This window comes from Elaeis guineensis, chromosome 7 (assembly GCF_000442705.2).
Source record: "Elaeis guineensis isolate ETL-2024a chromosome 7, EG11, whole genome shotgun sequence".
NCBI lineage: Eukaryota > Viridiplantae > Streptophyta > Magnoliopsida > Arecales > Arecaceae > Elaeis > Elaeis guineensis.
The window spans coordinates 11,553,565-11,574,670 of record NC_025999.2 but is presented as its reverse complement, the minus strand read 5'-3'; the positions used below and the strand labels follow the sequence as shown (position 1 = coordinate 11,574,670).

Sequence of the window (21,106 nt, the reverse complement as noted above, 5' to 3'; positions counted from 1 at the left end):
AGGAAGTACACAGAGAGAGAGATGGGTACAGCCGGAACCGTCCCTTCGAATCCTGCGCACTGCCGCCTCCAGATATTTTGGCATTAAATGAGCGCGTGCCGGAGTCTTTTCGAATTGGAGCGGTACGAGGGGATGCTTCGAAAATCCCGCAGGTACACTGGCCTAGGTACGACGCAATTATGATCCTGCCAACCGCCAGCCGCTTTTAGCCGTCTGCCAGGGGGAGTGGGACACGTGTCGGATGCGGACTGGCCAGGGGGATTCGCGATCATTATGGCGTCGGATCCCAGGGTCTATTTAAACCCGTCCTCCCCCCTTCAGGCGTCCTACTCCATTCTTGAGTTATCGCTTGGTGTCTGTCTTTTCTTCGAGAGCCTGCTCTTGTGAACGTCTTCTCGAGCCGTAGGCGCCTCCCGTTTCTCGCTCCCCAGGTCCCCAGAGCAATATAGGTTAGTGCCAACCTTCTTCTCACCGCCTAGGGGCTTCTCCTCTCTTCATTACTTTTGTGCCTCCTTCCGAGTTAGCCTTCGGCGTCTCGTTCCCCTTTCGGCCTGCCTTTTTAGGGTTCTTTAGGTTCTCCCTCCGAAACTGCTCAAAATGTCCTCTGACTCTTCTGCTCCCGGCAGTTCCGGGAGTTCTTCTGCTTCAAACCCCCAGGTCCCTGTTTCTGCGGACGAACCCGCGTCCGGGGCTGGGCCTCACCCGATTTTTGCATCGGGCGCAATACCATGCTCGTCGACTTCGGATGAACTCCTTCTGATAAGGGTTCGGTATGGGGTTCCTCCGGAGTACGACCTGGAGCTACCTGGCCCCTCTGACCGGGCCAGCACTCCTCCTCCCGATCGCTTCTGTTTGTATCAGGAAGCATTCCGTGCCGGACTCTGGCTTCCGCTTCCTGTCTTTGTTGCTGCCTTCTTCCGCTTCTTGGACATTTCTCTCGCCTCCGTGGCCCCGAATTCCTTTAGGTTTTTGATAGGGTTTCTCTCTCTCTGCCACATAGCCGAGGTCCAACCGTCCCTCTCCCTGTTCAGATATTTTTATACCTTCAAACGCCATCCTTCGGTGAAGGACTGGTGGTACTTCTCCCCCCAGTTCGGCAAGAAGGGGTTGCTGAAGGGCGCCCCTTCTTCGATTCACAATTGAAAGGAGAAATTTCTCTTTGTCTACTGTCCGACCTTGGAACTGGGCCTGCCCCCTTGGGGGTCTCTGAGGGATTCCGTCTGTCGGGCTCCCAGCCTGGGGGAGGACGACCTTCAGGCCGCCCAGAAGCTCCTAACTTATCCCGCTCCTTCCCTTCCTAATCTTCTGAGGGAGCAGCTTCTTTTCAACATCGGCCTGAGCCCTCAGGATCCAGCAAGTACTTATCTTTTCTTTTCTTGCCTTCCTCTTCTTCTTTACTTTTTTCTTCCCGCTCTTTTCTTTCTCTTTCTTTCTCTCTTCTTTTTTCTCTTTTTTTTTTTTTTTCTGGACTGATCGGTGCCGCTTCTTCTTTCTTTTTTTTCTTTTTTTTTTCTTTTTTTTTAGCAATGGATGCCGAAGCAATGCAGATGCTCGCCAAGGGAATGAGAGCTCAGAAGAGGAAGGGCGCGACGGCCTCCGGATCGGCGAAGAGGGCCAGGGCGGAGGAGACGAGCTTGGCTGCGCCCGTCCAGGCGGCCCCGGCCATCGACATTCCTTCAGATGCCGAGCCAGCGGCCCCCCGGGCTTCCTCGAGGAGCCCGCCGACTGGGGCTCCCGCTCCGGAGGTTCGCCCCACGGAGGCGCCCGCCGTGGGGAGGAGGAGGAAATCGGTGGCTCGCAGGGCGGGCAGCCACCGAGCTGCTGCAGACGAGTCCGTCTGCTCCGAGGGGGGATCGGAGAACCCCTTCAACGACAAGGACCTGATCAGGCGGCTGCTCGATGGCTGCATCCTGTCCGATGTCGTGGAGAGGATCGACCGCGTCGATCCCGAGCAGTGGGCCTGGGACTCGTTGGGGTCCTTCCTCGAGGTAAGCGGATGTTTATCTGCACAGTCACTCGGCTTTTGTTGTAATTCTCTATCCGTCCTTGCAGATTGGGCACCAGATCTTCGCCTATGTCGAGGCGACAAGCCGCATGAGAAGGGACCTCCTTCAGACGGAGGAACGTCGCCAGGCCGAGGTTGCTCGCCTCCAAGCGAAGACGGCCGAAGTAGCCGCCCTCCAGGAGGCCCTGGAGAGAGCGAGGCAAGCCCGGGAAGAGGAGAGACAAGCCCGGGAAGAGGAGAGACGAATCTTGGAGGAGTCGGCGAGGAAGGCGGAGGTCGAGGTCGCCCATTTGGTCGAGCAAACTCCGGTTCTGGTCTTGGAGGCCAGGGCCCTTGCGGTGGAGGAGTTCAAGGCTTCCGCGGAGATGAGGGAACTGAACGTCCAGTTCGGCCAGGAGGCGTTCACTAAGGGGTTCGAGCTCTGCCAAGAAAAGGTGGCCAGCAGATACCCCGACCTCGATCTCGACTTTCTTGAGGAGTCTGAAGACGAGGCCGGCCCTTCGTCTGCCGCCACCGCAGTCGCACCCCCCGCACCGAGTTCTCCACCTCCTGCCCCTGAGGTCTGAGATCTCTGATCTTGCACCCTTGTTTTGTCGCCATATTTCCTTTCTGTTTGTCTTCAAAATTATTCAATCAATAAAGTCGAATTTCTTATTGTGGATGGCCTCTCCTTCCCTCTCCTCCTCCTTTCTGCTTTTCTTCTTGTAATGAGTCGATCTTTGACGCTTGCACCTTCCAATGGCAGTGCCCTGCTGAAGCACTCCCCTTGCCCCTGGGGGTCCCGCTGAAATCAACTATCCAGCGGCTGAAAAAGGAGGTCCTCCACCTGACGAAAAAGTTGAAGAAGTCGGAAGGCGAGCTCCGCAAGTCGAGAGAATGCCATTTCGAAGCCGCCACTGAGGCCGCCCACTTTAGGAGTCTCCAAGTGAAGGCAATCATGGATTACAGCCGGAGGAAGGTGAACTTCACAAAGGAGCTCGAGGAATGCAAGAAAAGCACCAGCGATCGAATTTGGACTCAAGAAGCCAGGATCAGCGCCCTTAAGGTGGAACTATCAGCTGCGAAGAGGAAGTCGGCCATCTGGAAGGAAGCTCATCCCGGCTCTTGGCCCGGGTTGAGGATGAACAGAAGTGGTCGCAGAAGGTCTCCGACCTCCAGAAGCAGCTTCAAGACGTCGAGATGAGCCACGACGTGCAGCGGGCCAGCTGGCGCCGGCAAGTGGAAGAGTACAAAGGGAGATTCCGGAAGGCGGCTGACGAGGTCGTTCGTCTCCAGAGGCAGCTGGTTAATAGGGCGCAGCTTACTTCCGCCCAAGATGCTGAAGAGCTCCAAGCCCTGAGAGGCACTATCGAAGGGATTTGTGTCTCCCTTGGGGAGAAGACAGCCGAGCTGCAACAAGTGAAAATCCAACTGACGCTTGAGCGGAAGGCTGTCGCGGACGCAGAGGCGGAGTCCGAAGTTTTGCGGAAGTGGCATCGAGAAGCGGAGGCTGAGAGCCGGCAACTTCGTCAGGCGCTCCAGGATACGCTGCGGAAGAAGGAAGAACTAGAAGAAGCAATGGAGAACCTGAGGCAGTCCTGGTTGAGGGATGGAGGTGATAACCTTAGGTCGGAGGGAGCAGGGCCTCCTTAGAGCTCTTTTGTCTTTATGTCTTATCATGTAGTTACTTTCTTTTTGTCATTTTGTCCTTCTTTCCTTGGCCGTCCTGGCTTTGTAGTATGTATATCGGAAATGAAAAAAAGAGCATTTTGCGTTACCTTGTCCACGCGTAGCACTGATATTGTCGTCTGTTGAACCTTTCTTGTCATTTGGCTTGCTTGACGTAGATGTCGTCGTGGGGGGGGGGGCTTTTTCCTTTCATCCGACCTTGTTACGCGACCGAGTTTCGCCACCATTATTAACCCTCGCTGCAGAAGTGGCGGATGGAGCCCGGCTTTCGTAGGAGTCCGGGCAAAGTCTTCCTTGGCATAGGAACCTGGCTCCCGTAGGAGTCCGGATGAAATCTTTCTTGGCGGCGGAACCCGACTCCCGTAGGAGTCCGGGTGAAGTCTTCCTTGGCGGCGGAACCCGGCTCCCGTAGGAGTCCGAGCGAAGTCTTCCTTGGCGGCGGAACCCGGCTCCCGTAGGAGTCCGGATGAAGTCTTCCTTGGTGGCGGAACCCGGCTCCCGTAGGAGTCCGGGCGAAGTCTTCCTTGGCGGCGGAACCCGGCTCCCGTAGGAGTCTGGGCGAAGTCTTTCTTGGCGGCGGAACCCGGCTCCCGTAGGAGTCCGGGTGAAGTCTTCCTTGGCAGCGGAACCCGGCTCCCGTAGGAGTCCGGGTGAAATCTTTCTTGGCGGCGGAACCCGACTCCCGTAGGAGTCCGGGTGAAATCTTTCTTGGCGGCGAAACCCGGCTCCCGTAGGAGTCCGAACCTTCCATTTTGCTCGAGCCAGCGCGAGGTTCTCCTCTCGTTACCAGCCTGGCTTGTGGGGGCGCGTTAGGGCGCTGTAAGGCCTCTCCCCCCTCCGGTCTAAAAGAACCGGGCCTTCAACTTTGCTCATGTCAGGACGAGGTTCTCCTCCTGTTCCTGACATGGCTGTGGGGGCACATTAGGGCGTTGCAAGGCCTCTCCCTCCATCCGGTCTAAAAGAACCGGGCCTTTGACTTTGCTCAAGTTAGGGCGAGGTTTTCCTCCTATCCCTAATAGGGCTGTGGGGGCACATTAGGGCGTTGTAAGGCCTCTCCCCCCATCCGATCTAAAAGAACTGGGCCTTTGACTTTGCTCAAGTTAGGGCGAGATTTTCCTCCTGTCCCTAACAGGGCTGTGGGGGCACATTAGGGCGTTGTAAGGCCTCTCCCCCCATCCGGTCTAAAAGAACCGGGCCTTTGACTTTGCTCATGTCAGGACGAGGTTCTCCTCCTGTTCCTGGCATGGCTGCATTTTTGGAGGGATAATACATCCACGCTAGGTGGGAGGGACACGTTAGGCAGAAAGAAAAGTAGATTCAAGGCGAAATAGTAAGTGATACATTTACAGTTTTTTCGCTCCTCCTTGAGGCCCTCCGGTGATGGAGTCGATGGTCCCGATGGGAGGTCGGTCTCCGGGTTGGTCCTCCCTTTTCTGCGGTTCAGGCGGTGGGAGAGCTCTTGGCCGATCTCCTCTACCCTTAGGCCTGCGACGGATGAATCTGTCGAGTCGACCTCGCCGAATGAGCTCCTCGATCTCGTCCTGGAGCTGGATGCATTCCTCCGTGTCGTGGCCGTGGTGGTAGAGGCAGAACTTGTTGGGGTTGCGCTTTCCGAGGTGTGTGCGCATCCTCTCCAGCCTAGGGAGCTGCTCCCTGACCTCCATCAGTACCTGGGCCTTCGAGGCGTTGAGGGGGGCGTAGTTGCAAAATTTTCTTGGTGGAGAACCCCACCGGAACTTGCTGTCCGGGCTTCTCTGCCTGCGTGCCCGGGGTGGAGTATGGACGCGCTTATGTCCAGGAGGGGATCGGGAGTGAGGTCAGGCTTCCTTTGGCCTCTTCTCAACTGCGGGCTTACTCGAATCTCCTGCCTGACGCTCCCTTACTGTCTCTTCGTCCTTCATTTTGAAGGCTTCTTCCGCTCGGACGTATCCTTCAGCCCGAGCCAGTAAATCAGCAAAATCCCTGGGGTACTTCTTCTTCAGGGAGTACAAAAGATCATTCTTCTGAAGGCCACCTTTCAGGGTGGTCATGGCAACTGACTGGTCCAAGTTCCGGACCTCCAACGCCACGATGTTGAAGCGGTTGACGTAGGCCCGTATGGACTCCCCTTCCCTCTGCTTGATGTTGATGAGGGACTCCGAACCCTTCCGGGGATGCTGGCTGCTGACAAAATGGGCCACAAATTGGTGGCTCATTTGATCGAAGGAAAAGATGGTACCCAGCTTCAGAGCCGAGTACCAGATCTGTGTAGTCCGATTCTTCTCGCCGCTCCCTTCAAAGTAGATGGGAAAGCTCGACACAAGATGGCGTCAGGAGCGCCGTGAAGCAGCATCATCGTTCGGAAGGCCTCCAGATGATCAACCGGGTCTGACGTCCCGTCGTAGCTTTCGAACTGGGGAAGCTTGAAGTTCGGCGGGATCGGTTCCTGCATAATCATTTGGGAGAAGGGAGGGTCAGTGCAAATATCCTCACCGTAAGCGGGGGGTGCGTGGCAGAGTTCTTCAATCCGTCGGTTCATCTCCTGGAGCTTCCGGTCCAGGAAATCCTCTCGACTTCGAGTCTCGAGGGTTCTTTGGCAGAATGGGGGCAGGGATCTTCCAGGGGTGGAGTCGTGATCCGATTGAGGGCTCTCTACCCTCGGATTTGTCTTCCCGGGAAGGACGGGGCGGCTGGCCCAGGTGGCCCGCCCTGCCGCCGGGTTCTGGCATTCTGGAGATGCCCTTTCCGGATGCGCCGACGCCTGCAGTTGCTGCTGCTGCATTGCTTGTACGGCTTCGACGAGGCCTCTGACCTGCTGTGCCAGCGAGTCAAATTGTTCCGCGCCGACTGCCGCCGTCGGAGGGGGAGGAGGAGGAGGCTGAGAAACTGGAGGGGAGGCCGGAGCCTGAGATCTGACCGTGGAGGCCGTGGACCGTCGAGTGGACGCCTTGCGTGGAGGCATCGAGTGTCGATCTCGCAGGGGAAGATTAGGAGTGGGTGACGGAGAGACGGTCAGGGACGGCTCCGTTGAACACTCCTTTAAGAACAAGGGTGCTGCGAAGACACAGACCCTTCCTCTAGCGCCAATCCTGTTGGTGCAAAAATCTGCTTGCGCCGGAGAAGTTGGAGTCGGAGAAGCCGCGGTCGCCGTCGGGACCTGCAAGGGAAGTCTAAACTGGAGGTGGGGTTGCTCCGGCAAGACCCTCCGACGCTCAAGTCAGTTCTCTGCCTCAACAAGAATGGAGTGCTCGAACGGAGAATTTAGCAGAGTTTTGAGATGAGAAATGAGCTTAGAGAATAACGTATCTGAGTCCTCCTTTTATAGGCGGAGGGGGCAACAGATTGATGGCGACACCTGTAACCGTCTGGTAGTGGACCGCCCGTGGTCTTGAGTGGAATCGTGGCCATCACCGCAGCTCGCCACGTGGAATCAGTTGCAGGGAGTGGAGCAGCGCCCGTTGTCGTGACTTGCCAGCGGATGGGAGAATCACCCGGTATCCGTCGCAGGAGGTGGAGCAGGTTCGTGGCCGTTATCGTGGCCTGCCAGGGGGTAGTGGAGCTGTGCGGAATCCGCCGCAGGAAGTGGAGCAGGGCGGCGACGGTTACTGTGGCTTGTCAGGGAATGATGGAGCTGTGCGGAACCCGTCACAGGAAGTGGAGCAGGCTCGTGGCCGTTTTGGTGGCTTGCCAGGAGGCGCGGATCTGTTGATTGAAGCTCGGAGACGGTCGGAGCCCGGCCTCTGTAGAGGTCCGGGAGAGGTCTTCCTGGCGGCTGGGGCCGTGGGCGGAGTCTGACTTCCGTGGGAGTCCGGGTGGAGCTGCTCTGTAGCTGATGTCGGAGGCGGAGTTCGGCTCCCGTAGGAGTCCGGGCGGAGCCCTCTCGGAGCTAAAGTTGCGGGCGGAACCCGGCTCCCGTAGGAGTCCAGGCGGAGTCCTCTGCAATCAAAGTTAGAGGTGAAGTCCGGCTCCCGTAGGAGTCCGGACGGAGCTTACCAGCAATCAAAGTTAGAGGTGAAGTCCGGCTCCCGTAGGAATTCGGACAGAGCTTACCAGCAGTTGATACTGAGGGCGGGGCCTGGCTCCCGTAGGAGTCCGGGCGGAGCTGTGCTGCAGTCGATGTCGGAGCCTGGCTCCCGTAGGAGTCCGGGTGGAGCTGTGCTGCAGCTGATGTCGGCGGCGGAGCCCGGCTCCCGTAGGAGTCTGGACGGAGCTGTTCTGATGTTGCGGTGGAGCCCGACTCCCGTAGGAGTCCGGACGGAGCTGTTCTGATGTCGGCGGCAGAGCCCGACTCCCGTAGGAGTCCGGGCGGAGCTGTTCTGATGTTGCGGTGGAGCCCGACTCCCGTAGGAGTCCGGACGGAGCTGTTCTGATGTCGGCGGTGGAGCCCGGCTCCCGTAGGAGTCCGGGCGGAGCTGTTCTGATGTTGCGGCGGAGCCCGGCTCCCGTAGGAGTTCGGGCGGAGCTGTTCTGATGTCGGCGGTGGAGCCCGACTCCCGTAGGAGTCCGGGCGGAGCTATTCTGATGTTGCGGTGGAGCCCGACTCCCGTAGGAGTCCGCGCGGAGCTGTTCTGATGTCGGCGGCGAAGCTCGGCTCCCGTAGGAGTCCGGACGGAGCTGTTCTGATGTCGGCGGTGGAGCCCGGCTCCCATAGGAGTTCGGGCGGAGCTGTTCTGATGTTGCGGCGGAGCCCGGCTCCCGTAGGAGTCCGGGCGGAGCTGTTCTGATGTCGGCGGTGGAGCCCGGCTCCCGTAGGAGTCTGGGCGGAGCTGTTCTGATGTTGCGACGGAGTCCGGCTCCCGTAGGAGTCCGGGCGGAGCCATTCTGATGTTGCGACGGAGCCCGGCTCCCGTAGGAGTCCGGACGGAGCTGTTCTGATGTTGCGGTGGAGCCCGGCTCCCGTAGGAGTCCGGGCGGAGCTGTTCTGATGTCGGCGACGGAGTCCGGCTCCCGTAGGAGTCCGGGCGGAGCTGTTCTGATGTTGCGGTGGAGCTCGGCTCCCGTAGGAGTCCGGGCGGAGCTGTTCTGATGTCGGCGGCGGAGCCCGGCTCCCGTAGGAGTCCGGGCGGAGCTGTTCTGATGTTGCGGCGGAGCCCGGCTCCCGTAGGAGTCCGGGCGGAGCTGTTCTGATGTCGGCGGTGGAGCCCGGCTCCCGTAGGAGTCCGGGCGGAGCCGTTCTGATGTTGCGGCGGAGCCCGGCTCCCGTAGGAGTCCGGGCGGAGCTGTGCCGTTGCCGATTCCGCCGAGGGTTTCGACTGTGGGTATTTTATACCCAACAAAGATAAATAAAAAAAATACTTTTTTCTTCCATAATTACTTAATAACTCTATATGTAGATGCCTTTATTATCATCATCATTTTTACTTTTATCTATATGATCATCATCATCATAGAAATTGTCAACATTCTCAAACATCCTTGCATCAAGATTGTGAGTAATGACATCCTTTGTCAATCCTTCATTCGTCAAACTTTCAACATCTTTCCTTCCTTCTTTCTTAGAATACTTAAAAATCTTATCATATTTGTGATTGATGCCATGCATTTGCATAAGAACCTCAGTTTTAGATATAAGAATAGATCGTAATTGTATAATACTATCAAATACATCTTGTTGAAATTGAAATAGATGGTTGGCTTCCAACGATCGATGATGACTCATCTAGCAGAACTTTCTTTCATATTTTAACCAATATGAATAGATAGAATCACCACAAAAGGGATATGCAATATGCCCCTTTGTGCTCCATCCGAATAAATTGGCATATGTAGAAAAATTATGGATAGTCCAAATAAAAGCTGCCCTTAATCTGAATGTTTGACCACTGCAAGTATCAAATACATCGGTGCACTCCCATAGTTATTTCAATTCTTCTATTAAAGGCTATAAAAAGATATCAATATCGTTGTCTAGATCCTTATCACTTGGAATAACCATTAATGAGATAAGTGAAGACTATTTTATATACATCCATGATGGCAAATTATATGAAATCAAAACGACTGATCAAGTGCTATAAGTAAAACTCAATGTCTGAAATAGATTGAAGCCATCAGTAACTAAATCCAACCTAACGCTGCGAACATCTAAAGCAAAATCAGAATGCCTATCATCAAATGCTTTTCATGCTAAACTATCAGCTGAATGTCTTAATATTCCAAACAAGTTCGGATCTTACCAATCCCATCTTTCGATCAAACCATCTTGAGTGGTACTATCAGTCTCTTGACTTCGATCACTGATCCTAGTTACCAACACTAGGAAGACACCTCTACCAGCCATGCCGTTGACCAATCTGAGGCCTCCTTGCCGGATTTGATCTGATAAAAAAATCCTATGCCTCTCTTTAAATTCAAATGACAGCAGCATGGCAACTGGCCACAAAGTAGATAAGGAAGAAGATAATTGATATATCTCATCCGATAAGTCAAGGTTAACCATCTGAGCCAATATTTTTAAGAAAATAAGAGATAATAAATATATCTTTCCCGATAAAGTAGAAGATAACAAGCATATCTCACCCAATAAAGTAAGGCTAATCGTTTGATTCTCTTTCCTTCTCATAATTCTTCATCCTCCATCTATAAATAAAGACCCATAGGAGACTCCTGAGGTATAAAACCTCTTCTCTTCCTACATGCTCACTCTTTCCCATCCGTGCCAGAGATTTGACTTGAGCGTCGAAAGGTCTCCGCTAGAGCCAACTCCAGTCGGAGATTTTTTTTGTAAATCCTACCACTGCCGTCTAGCTGTCACCGATCTACAGTCTCCGTCAAGCTCCAGCCAACTCGACTTCAAGATGAATCTCTACCATAACAGATTGGTGCTAGAGGAAGGGGTCAGATCTATTTACGGGAAAGAGAAAGCATCTAGTCAAAGAAACTTCATCACATTGCTCCAACACCATCAAGTTTCTAGCGATCAAATCTATTGGACACCGACGAGATCCAAGCCGTCTACCTCCAAATCGACTAGATGAGCCCAATTATCTCCAAAGTAGTCAGCACTGACCAGATCTAATTACCTCCAGACTAGTCAACGCCCTCCAAACTATCCTAATCGGGCTCGAAATCGAGAGGCTTGCGATCCAAATAAGGAAGGAGATACGAAAATTCTTTGATTTTTGAATCATTTTTATTTCCTCATTTATATTTTATAATTTAAATTTTAGAATAGGATCCAAATAAGGAAGAAAATCAAAACATTCAAATAAGGCTCTAAATAAGGATGGAGATCATGTAAGAAAGGGAGATCCAAGTAAGAAAGGATATCACGGCATCCATTTAAGGAATAAATTATAAAAATCTCTTAACCATGATAGACTCATGCTTTCTCCTCTATATTTCTGAATTCTTAGTAGGATTAAAGAAGATCGCAATAGATTTATGAAGGCACATCAACTCCTCATCGTCTTGAATTGGGCCTCCAACAGCCTCCCATTATTGATAGCTGTATTGGCATGACCAAGTCTAATTTGTTCAAACAATCTTGGTACTATTGCTAGACCCGAGACCAAGAATTTATGGAGACCCTGGTGGTCAGAGCCAATGTAAGCGGGATTAGCCAGTTCGGAGTGGGGTCTTACTTTGTCATTCTCAATCCTCAAAGAGGATCGATTGGAGTACCTCGAGGAGCATCGCCTCACAAAAAAAGGAAGAAAAAGAAAGAAAAAAAAAAAGATGAGTTCCCGATCTTATTCAGCATAATCTGGTCAAGGCTTTTGATCTGTCCGGCAAGCTCAACTGGTCAGCCTCCATCGACCCTTGGACCAGCTGGGATGACACCCGCTACTCTGATGGCCACATCATCGGTGTCTTAGTCAGCAACCATGGCATCTCCGGCTCCCTCCTGCTAGATGTCCGCAACCTCTCTGCCCTCATCCACCTCGAGGTCATGATCAACAACATATCCGATCCTCTCCCCTCCCTTGCTGGTCTCGGCATCCTTACCACTGTATTCCTGGCCAACAATAGCTCCTCCTCCATCTCTTCTTCCTCCCCTCTAGAACTGAAAAATAAAAGAGCCGCATCTCCAAATCTAATCACCATCTCTCAATCCTTGCACCCTCGAAGATGTCTAGCTTCAGCGGTGATGAGACAACACCCTTCTTCGGCTTCCTTGGAGCCACGACCGCCCTCATCTTCTCCTGTATGGGGGTGGCATATGGGACAATGAAGAGTGGGGTGGGGGTGGCCTCGATGGGGGTGATGAGATCGGAGCTGGTGAAGAAGTCGATTGTGCCGGTGGTCATGGTCGCAGTCATCATTAGCACCGAAATCAACCCTAAGACTAGGTCATACTACCTCTTCGATGGCTATGCCCACCTCTTATCTAGCCTCGCTTGTGGTCTCATCGACCTCTCCACCGGTGTGACCATCGACATCATCGACGATGCCGGCATCAGAGCTAATGCACAGCAGTCCAGGATCAATGGTAGTGGAGGCACAATTCAGGAGAGCCAATCTGATGGAGCCAAAGTCATGCAGCAAGTTGACCAACCTATTTGTTCGGATTATTAAGGTGCGGGGTGCGGGGTGCGGGAGCCTGTGTGAAGGTTCAGGCTGGATTGCACACAGTGTGGTCCGAGTTGGCGCAGAATGGGTCCGAGAATCCTAAGTGGAACCCAGTCTTCACTTTGAGCCAGGCTGAGCCTGAGTCAATGCTAAAGATCTGAGCCTAGGATGGGAAGCTCAGTAGGGGCCTCCTGGACATCGTGTGCTTAACCTCTCTTATGTCTCGATTTGAGATCGGGCCTCTCATCGCATGGTAGTATAATCCGAAGTCCAAATCAAGGTCAATCTAAAGCCAAAATCAGGCCAATCCGAAGTTCAAATCACGACCAATTTGAAGTTCAGATCAAAGCAGATCTGAAGTCCAAATCAAAGCCAATCTGAAGTCAGAATTAAGGCTAAACCAAGGCACAGATCAAGACTAAATTGAAGCAAAATAAGGCAAAATCGAAGTAAAAATAAGACCAAGCTGAGGCAAAGATCAAGTCCGAACCAAGACAAATAACAAAAAGGAATCAAGCAGAACCCAACAACTCTCAAATAAAACTCACAACTCTCATGACCATGGTGGATATCAAATCTAAAGATGAGGTGAAGACCAAACTAAGGTAAAGATGGCCCAAGGCCTAGATCATCAGAAGGCCAGCCTCAAAAGGTCAATATCATCAGAAGGCTGAAGTCATCAGAAGATAAGTCCAAGCGAATCAAGATCAAGCTATTAAGCTAAAGGCTAACAGCTAGGATGAAAGACCAAAGCTGAAGTGAAGCTCAATGACAAGATGAAGCCGAAGGCCGATCTGAAAAGGTTGAGCTCCCAATGCGAACCATACAAAAATCGATCTCCAAAGGTCAACCCCTCAAAAGTGAGCTCCTAAAAGACAAACTCTCAAAGGTTAATCTTTCGAAGCTGAGCTCTCGAAAGTCAAAGTGAATTAATTTAAGGACGCCCAACTAACGAAAGCCGACTAGAGGCTAAAATAGGGTAATGCCACTTTAATTATTTGTTATCCCTTTTTGCTTTAAAGCTTATCTGGACTTAGAAATTGGAAGGCCTAACCAGAACCGATCCAGCAAGTTCTTTTATTGTAGATCCACAACTCAACGGCCCAATCGTGCTTTTTGCCCAGGGGCAAGTCGAGCAGAGGCCACGGCGACAACGATAAAATGGCGCTCCTTGCCCACAGATAAATTGAGCGAAATCCATGGCGACAACGGCCCAATGGCACTCCTTGCCCATAAGCAAGTCGAGTGAAGACAATGAACTACAAGTCATCCGAGTCGAAGACCTCGCACGACCTTGAGCGATAAATGCCACTCATCTCAAGAAGCGAGGGATAACCACGAAGAGCAAAAATTTCTGGCCATGCGAGAAGCGAGAGATAACCACGAAGGACCTTCAGACCTCACAAATATAATTCATTCGGGTCGAAGACTCGATGACTAAAAAACAGGGGCTAACCTATAAGGACCTCCGAATGCACTCGCTTTTTAGTGAGCCAACACCCATGAAAACCTTAGTCATGCGAGAAGCGAGGGCTAACCTAAAAGGATCATCAAAGCCCATTGATTCAAGGCATCAACAATAAAAATCTTGATGGCTAAGAAGCAGGGGCTAATCTATGAGGACCTCTAAAGGCCACTTGCTTTTCAATGAGCCAACTTTCATGAAGACCTTAGTCATGCGAAAAGTAGGGGCTAACCTATAAGGACCCCCATTGTTCACTGATCCAATCTACATGGGTAAAAGACCTTGACTAATCGAGAAATAAAGACTAACCTAAAAGGATCTTTGGAGGGCTAATCTATAAGGACCCTCAATCTACCTATTTCAGCTACATGAGAAACGAGGGCAAGCTGTAGGACTTTCGAAGGCCTCTCATTTTTTCAACAAGCAAAGCCTACAAAGACCTCGATGATCAAACTAAAGCAGAAGCATGCACCCCATGTCTTTGGCAGCTTCGATTTGATATACTCCTTTTGTTTGAACCAACTTTGGCTCGAACTGAGAGTAGAGAGACTTATGTTGAAGGTGATTTCGTACTAGCCAAAGATATGACCAAATGGAAGATCCAAACAAATTCGGACCTTGCTGATCCCCCACCTTCTGATTAAACCATCTTGAGTGGTACCATCAGTCTTTTGACTTCGACCGCTGATCCTAGTTACCAGCATCACGAAGATACCTCTGCCAGCCATGTCATCGATCAATCTGAGGCTCCATTGTCAGATCCGATCTGATCAAAAAATCTCATGCCTCTCTTCAAATTCAAATGACAGCAGCATGACAACTGGCCATAGAGCAAATAAGAAAAAAGATTATGGGCATATCTCATCCGATAAGTCAATACTAACTATCTAAGCCGATATTTCTAACAACACAAGAGGTAACAAATATATCTCTCTCGATAAAGTAGGAGACAACAGGCATATCTCACTTAATAAAGCAAGGCTAACCATCTGATCCTCCTTCCTTCTCACGATCTTCAGCCTCCGTCTATAAATAAAAGTCCATAGGGGATCCCTAAATTATGAAACATCTTCTCTCCTTATACGCTCATTCCTTCCCATCTATGTTAGAGATCTAATTTGAGCATCGAAGAATCTCCATCGAAGACAACTCCGATCATGGACTTTTTTTGTAAATCCTGCCACCGCCATCTAGCCATCGTCAACCTGTAGTCTCCACCAAACTCCAACCAATCCTACTTTAAGATGGATTTCTATCACAACAACCTTCATCATGCCATCTCATTGATGAAGCAGCTTTCGATGATGTATAGATCCTTTTTAATCTAGGTATTAAAGAAAAATAATATAAAACTTTAACCAATTTTTTCTTACACCGTATAACATCCATTTCATTCAATACATCACCCTCATCTTCTTTGTGCGATGTCCATTATGAAAATCCATAGATATTGCATGATTTTTTATTAGCATTTTCATCATGATACATCATATAGTCATTTAGACAACTTTGAATCTTCTCATATCCAAGATCTAAATTCTTTACTAATTTTTTTGCTTCACAAGAAGAAGTTAACAAAACAATGTCTTCAAAAAATACATCTTTTAATAATTAGAGTAGCATAGTCAAATTCTTACCAGATCATCTATTTAAATATTTTTAATAAAATAGATATATAAGAAAAGAATTTTTTGAAAAGTTCTTATAATGCAGATATAGTTTTTGATCATAATCTTTCAATAAATTGTGATACCAATATTCTATCCCATTATTATATGAATGTCAGGTCTCTCAACATACATAGGATCAATAAATGTAGATCCCTCGGGCATCACAGTTGTTTCTTGTCCTTCATTGAAATCTTCTAAATTTTCAGCATCAAATTTCAGAGCATCTCTGAGTAAACCCCTCATATTATATCTCTTATAGGATTTTTTCATAGATTACTATTTCCAGTATAAGATCTATGTTCTATATGTAAGGGTTGATTACATGGAGATGGCAATATGGATTCTCCATTAAATATCCATTCAGTATATTTTCTTACAAAATCATTTCACATCAAATGTTCTTCAAAAATTTGTGGATCGAAAAAAGAATTATTTATATATTTTCGACATAGATCAAAAATCTTTCCATTCGTTAATTCTTTCTTAACAGCAAATTTAATAAAATTTTGAACTCCTTCAAAATAATCTTTGCTAGACCTTGATTTGTTTATCCAATTTTTGTCTATTATTTAAGAATAATAACTGAATAACAACTTATCTAAAAAAATTATACAAATAGCATATTAGTTTAGCTCCATCCAAGATTCAAAAATGCAACCATCTTTCACTCCAAGCATGTTCAGTCAAACATGAAAAGTGGATGATCTCAGAGATAATGATATCTAAATAAAGAAGAAAAAAAGATTGAGACAATTACTCAACATAACATTGTGTACTTACACGTTAATAATATTTTTTATTAATTTTATAAATTTTTATTTATACTGATACGTCAGGCACTTAACAAAGAAAAGGTAGAATAGAAAAATAAGCATATATGGCATAAACCATATGCTCAAGAATTTTAAGGTGGCATAACTAATACCTTGTCTGATTTTGCAACCGGAGGTAAACATATCCGATAACCAGAAGCATGTAGGTGGTAAATAACATTTCCAGTCGAGCAACAAGGTCGAGAATGGTCCAACTAACCATCGAGTAGCAACCTTAAGGGACACAAAATAGTGCAAGCTAACAGCTGTACGCTTAGGTTTGCGGAAATCTCAATTACTAGTAACCTTGAAAGATTTGGATAACAGTACAATTCAAAAACTTGATGTGGCCACACCATAGTCTCAAAGTCCTGATGAGTATTTGGATTATCACAGCCCCTAACAAGGGCATAATGGATTGCAAATCTGCCAAGCAAGACACTTATGTACTACAACAAACAAGCCTATCATGGATCATTCCATTCATAAAAGAATGGTATCACATAGACAACATGGCTTTTACGCCCTTAAGGATCATTTAGGACAAACATTTATTGCAATTATAAGAAAATGGCAGAAGAAATGGGAGATTAGCAGGCAGGAGACCTAAGTTTTAGAAATTTTAGCCTTTTGTGTATAGTGCACTTTGTGTAAATAACTTATCCTTTAGGAGTGATACAATTATAGCCCCAACAAAGCAATTAAGCAGACAACCAAAAAGAAAAATATATGGGAAAAAACAAGTGTTTGAATTCGGTTGCACAATTCAGAGATCACAAGTGCTGTTAAATGATTGGGAATTCATGAAAAGCTAGCATACAGAAATAATGCTAACAGATAAAGAATTTCAAGAAATTTAGATCCCAACGAGGACATTTCCTAGAAAATAGCAAATGAAGAAAGGCAGGAACCAGGAACATAGTAGGAGTTGCAAATAAAATAAAATAAAATAAAAGGATGGCTTCCTTGATCAGTAAAGATGAAACCCTAAAATAAAGTACATCCACATATAAGAGGAAAACATATGTGATTTGGAGAAGGAAACAAAACTCAGTGGCAATAGTTAGGAGAAGGAAAGAGAGAGAGCATGCGTAGAAGCTCGAATTGATGGATCCTAATGGTGGTGATCAGAGAGAGATCGGAGGAGGAAAGGATTGGGATGGGGTGGGAGGAGAATAGAAGAGAGGGTTTTGATTTGGGAGTCCAGACAGGATGAGGATGAGGGGGAATCAGCTCGGGAGAGAAAAGAGATCTAGGATTTCAATTTGAGGATGGAAAGATAAGTGTTGAATTTTAACAACACTTCATGACCTCCGTCGATATTTATTTTTATCATAATTTATCGACACTTTAAAGCATCATAATATTCTAATGCTTTTAAAAAGCGTCGGCAGATGAATACGGCATTTGAAATTTACCGACGCTTCCTCCCAGCATGGGCAATATAAAGTCATTAAATCCCCTTTCCCCTGTAGTGAACTAGACATGCACTATGATAAACATGGGAATTGTGCGAGTCTAGTCCAAATGTAGGGTGGACCAGAGTAACTAAATCAAACCTGATCTTTGTCGCAAAGATGTCCTATGGAGAAACACCAGAAGATGTTTCAACAATCCTCTATTCTTTGTTTATCCAAGACTACTGCTATTATCAAAATTCCAAGTAGGCATAAACTAGAATAAAAGATCAATGTAGACTTTAGCTCTAGGTTGACGGTCGGGACATTTAACAAAACCAGAAAAGAGGGTCAAGATAGTTCATGAATACAAGTTAATGCAGCAGTTATCTGCAGGATCCAAGCGTCTTCAAATGAAGAAAATATCATTCCTTTAGTGGTGGGAAACAATATATATACCTGGTTCTTCAATCTGGAGAAGGCCCTCTCATGGCTATCATCACGCCAATTGCCATGTCCAACATCTCCCACCATGGTAATGGAAGTTCATGCCATTAATGTTTCATAAGTTGTTTAATCAGCATGTTGAAGCTCATATCACTGGAGGAGCTAAACTGAGAGCCCTTCCATTATTTTGATACCATATTTCATGTCTTAGAACAAAAGGAAAACTAAACAGCAAATAAATTGGATATCTTTACCCTATATTCTCTTATACTAACCGTGTGCTAGCTCTTTTCTAAGTGCTTTTAAGGGCTGGTCACCTAAGCTGCTTTCCTGTCCGAGTCCAGCAAACAGTTGGTTGCTTTTTAGTTTAGTCTTCTAACAGCTGGTCTGTCAAGAGAGTTGCCACTATATTCTGGTTTCTTTTCTTTTTCTTTTTTTTTTTTTTTGGTAAAGAAACAGGACTCTGAATTGGTAAGCCAATCGTATTCAAAATCTATGTGCTGGTTTCTGTCCTCGAGACTTAATGGGGTAGTTCAACCTGCAGGCCTTTTGTTCGTCTTACCAACTATATATTTTCTTTCTTAGCGTGTCCATCACAAGAACATGAACCTGAATCACAAGCAATCTCCATCATACTCTTTTTTTAGTGTTACCGGCACAAGTAATTGAACAAAAATTTGAGCAATGTAAATATAAATGACGAAAGCAAAACTGCTACTTTCACTTTTCTTGTAATTTCTCTCTTCTTTCCTCATAGCCTTTGGACCAAGTACATTGTAAGTTGAAAAGCTACAGTAACTGAAATGAGATGATGATTTGGTGCAGTTCCTCTCTCCATTGATCCATGCCTTCATGCTGCCATCGCCATATACCGGACTTGCCTTATCGCCGGCTGCAGGCTTTGTCACAGGGGCAGCGGTTCTTATGGCTGACCTCCTCGACTCCTGGACTCCACCTTCCAAGTCCCACCACTCAAACACAACCACCATCACTGACCCAAATATAGGTATTACATCATTTCTTTTCCTTTTTTTTTTTTGTTTCTCCTTTTCTTTTCATTTCTCGTGCAACAATCCAAACCTCATTCACATCAAAAAAAAACAATCCAGACCTCATCCAAAAAAGCTAGTCCGAAAGATGTCATTCAGACTCTTTCATCCCGTATAATTATCCAAAATCTATCTAGTGGATAGCTGATAAGAGAGTAAATACATGCCTGCACGGCTTACATCACATCTACCTATGTTCAGAAGGTACAATTTATCTTCCTTTTTATTGTATGCATAGTGAATGAGATGATGAGAAAAGAAGGCAAGATGATGGAATAAACGAACCAGGAGAAGATGGCATTTCCGCCATCTTCTTATGGTATGAGAGGTAGCTTACCATCAAGGATTGTTTTATTTTCTTCTAAGCTCCTGAATACAGTGGACGACCTGTGGGCACGGAATTACTGTGCTGGGAGATTTTGATTCATTGACGAGGTGGGAAGCTAGAAGATGCCGATATGTTGTGGGATGGAAGGAGAGCAAGGAAGACGAGGAGGAGCAACATCGCAACTGGGATTAAGAGGAGCAGCGGTGGCGGCGGTGGCAAAGGAGGCAGCACAAGTGGCAGCAATAGAAGAATCACTGCAAGCACCAGCAGCACCACCACCTTCGCATCGAGAGCCATCAACCCTTCTCTTCCTCCTACATCTGCTGTTATATCTCAACCTTCTTCATGAAGGAGCTCAGCATAGTCTCTTCTTCATGCCCCAACAGAAGTCATACTCTATATGTTATATACCCTTACCATCTTGCTCTCTCTTTGCATGTATTTATTAGGCTGCCGACTAGCAGTCACGTGCTTCGCACAAGCTAGAATCCAAAAAAATAACGAGAAAGAGTAAAGGTTGTGTGCAAGCCTGGATCTAAAAATAGCAAGTGGAAATGGAGGTCAGGGAGAGATGCAATGGATGGGAACATATAAAGGTCTGCTCTACCTGGTTGTTTACTAAATATCACAATAAGTTCTCCTTCCAAGGTTAGGATACCTGAAAGTCTTTGCTCAACAACAGACCTCGTACCCCCATGGATTTCCATTCAATAAATAAAACCAACAGGAGACGCCCCTTGAGTGGTACGTAGTTGTATAAATGAGGATTATCCTAGAAACACCTTGTTAACATGGTTGTGCAAAAGACCAAACTGTGGTCCGGTCATAAAAAAAAATAAATAAATAAAGCAAATGAATTGAGGACCACTTCGAGGCTTGTGCCAGTGTTGATCCATGTTTCATTGCTGGCATTATCTGATGTTTCTTGAAACATTGGAATGATTCAATGGGCTTAATCTTATGTCTTTGATAAGTTGAGTTGAATTCGTATCCTTTTTTTCTCTACTGCTGCATTGATTTATATTGACCCTTGATCATATGCATTTAAATTAACAGGCCACATAAGATGTCAAGTGGAATTAATGTATAATAAATTGAGGTGCAAGTTGTTTGTCCCTCGCAGCATCTTTCCTGGAAAAAATTCAAAAGTTAACGCAAGTTAATCGATGGGACAAAGTTTTATGTCTGATCAAACTTGATAAATAAGATACAGTTCGCCGTGCGCTCATCTTACTCTTAAGATTCAATGCACCTGAAGTTTTCTATTAGGATCGACAACCGTACCGGTACATTCATCACAAACAACGTACCCGCCGAAAAGAAAAACCTACCTAACACTGGACAAGCAACAATATACAAATGATGACAGATTTTAATAGAATGAACTAAACCAAAAAAAGAATTTAATGTTCCTTTTTGATCTCCCTCTTTGCACGGTTTAAAAGTTGACACCTTTTCATGATTTTGTCTAGTTAATCCTAGCCTCATCTTCCCTTGGGCTAGTCTGCTTCTGGACAGTGCTAGGTTTAGCTGGCCTGAGTGTGTGGAAGAAAGAATCTTAAATTTGTATCCAGATTCTTTTCACCTGTTGGCAATTAGTCTTTCATGGAACCCAAGACAACATCAAAAGCCAGTGCCTCAGCACCCAAGTGGGCTTTTTTCAAAGTTTGGGGAGGAAACCACTGGCCATAGGTAGGGACTACGTGTTCCAGTGTCAAGGCTGGCGCTGGTGGGTGATGGGTTGCTTTTGGAGTTATTTTGCTTTTTATCCATCC

The 21,106-nt window shown here is 47.6% G+C and overlaps 1 pseudogene; it reads left to right on the top strand.

Moving 5' to 3' along the window:
* Positions 1 to 11,722: 11,722 nt before the first annotated feature.
* On the top strand, positions 11,723 to 12,169 carry LOC105049167 (V-type proton ATPase 16 kDa proteolipid subunit pseudogene; annotated as a pseudogene).
* Positions 12,170 to 21,106: the final 8,937 nt, after the last annotated feature.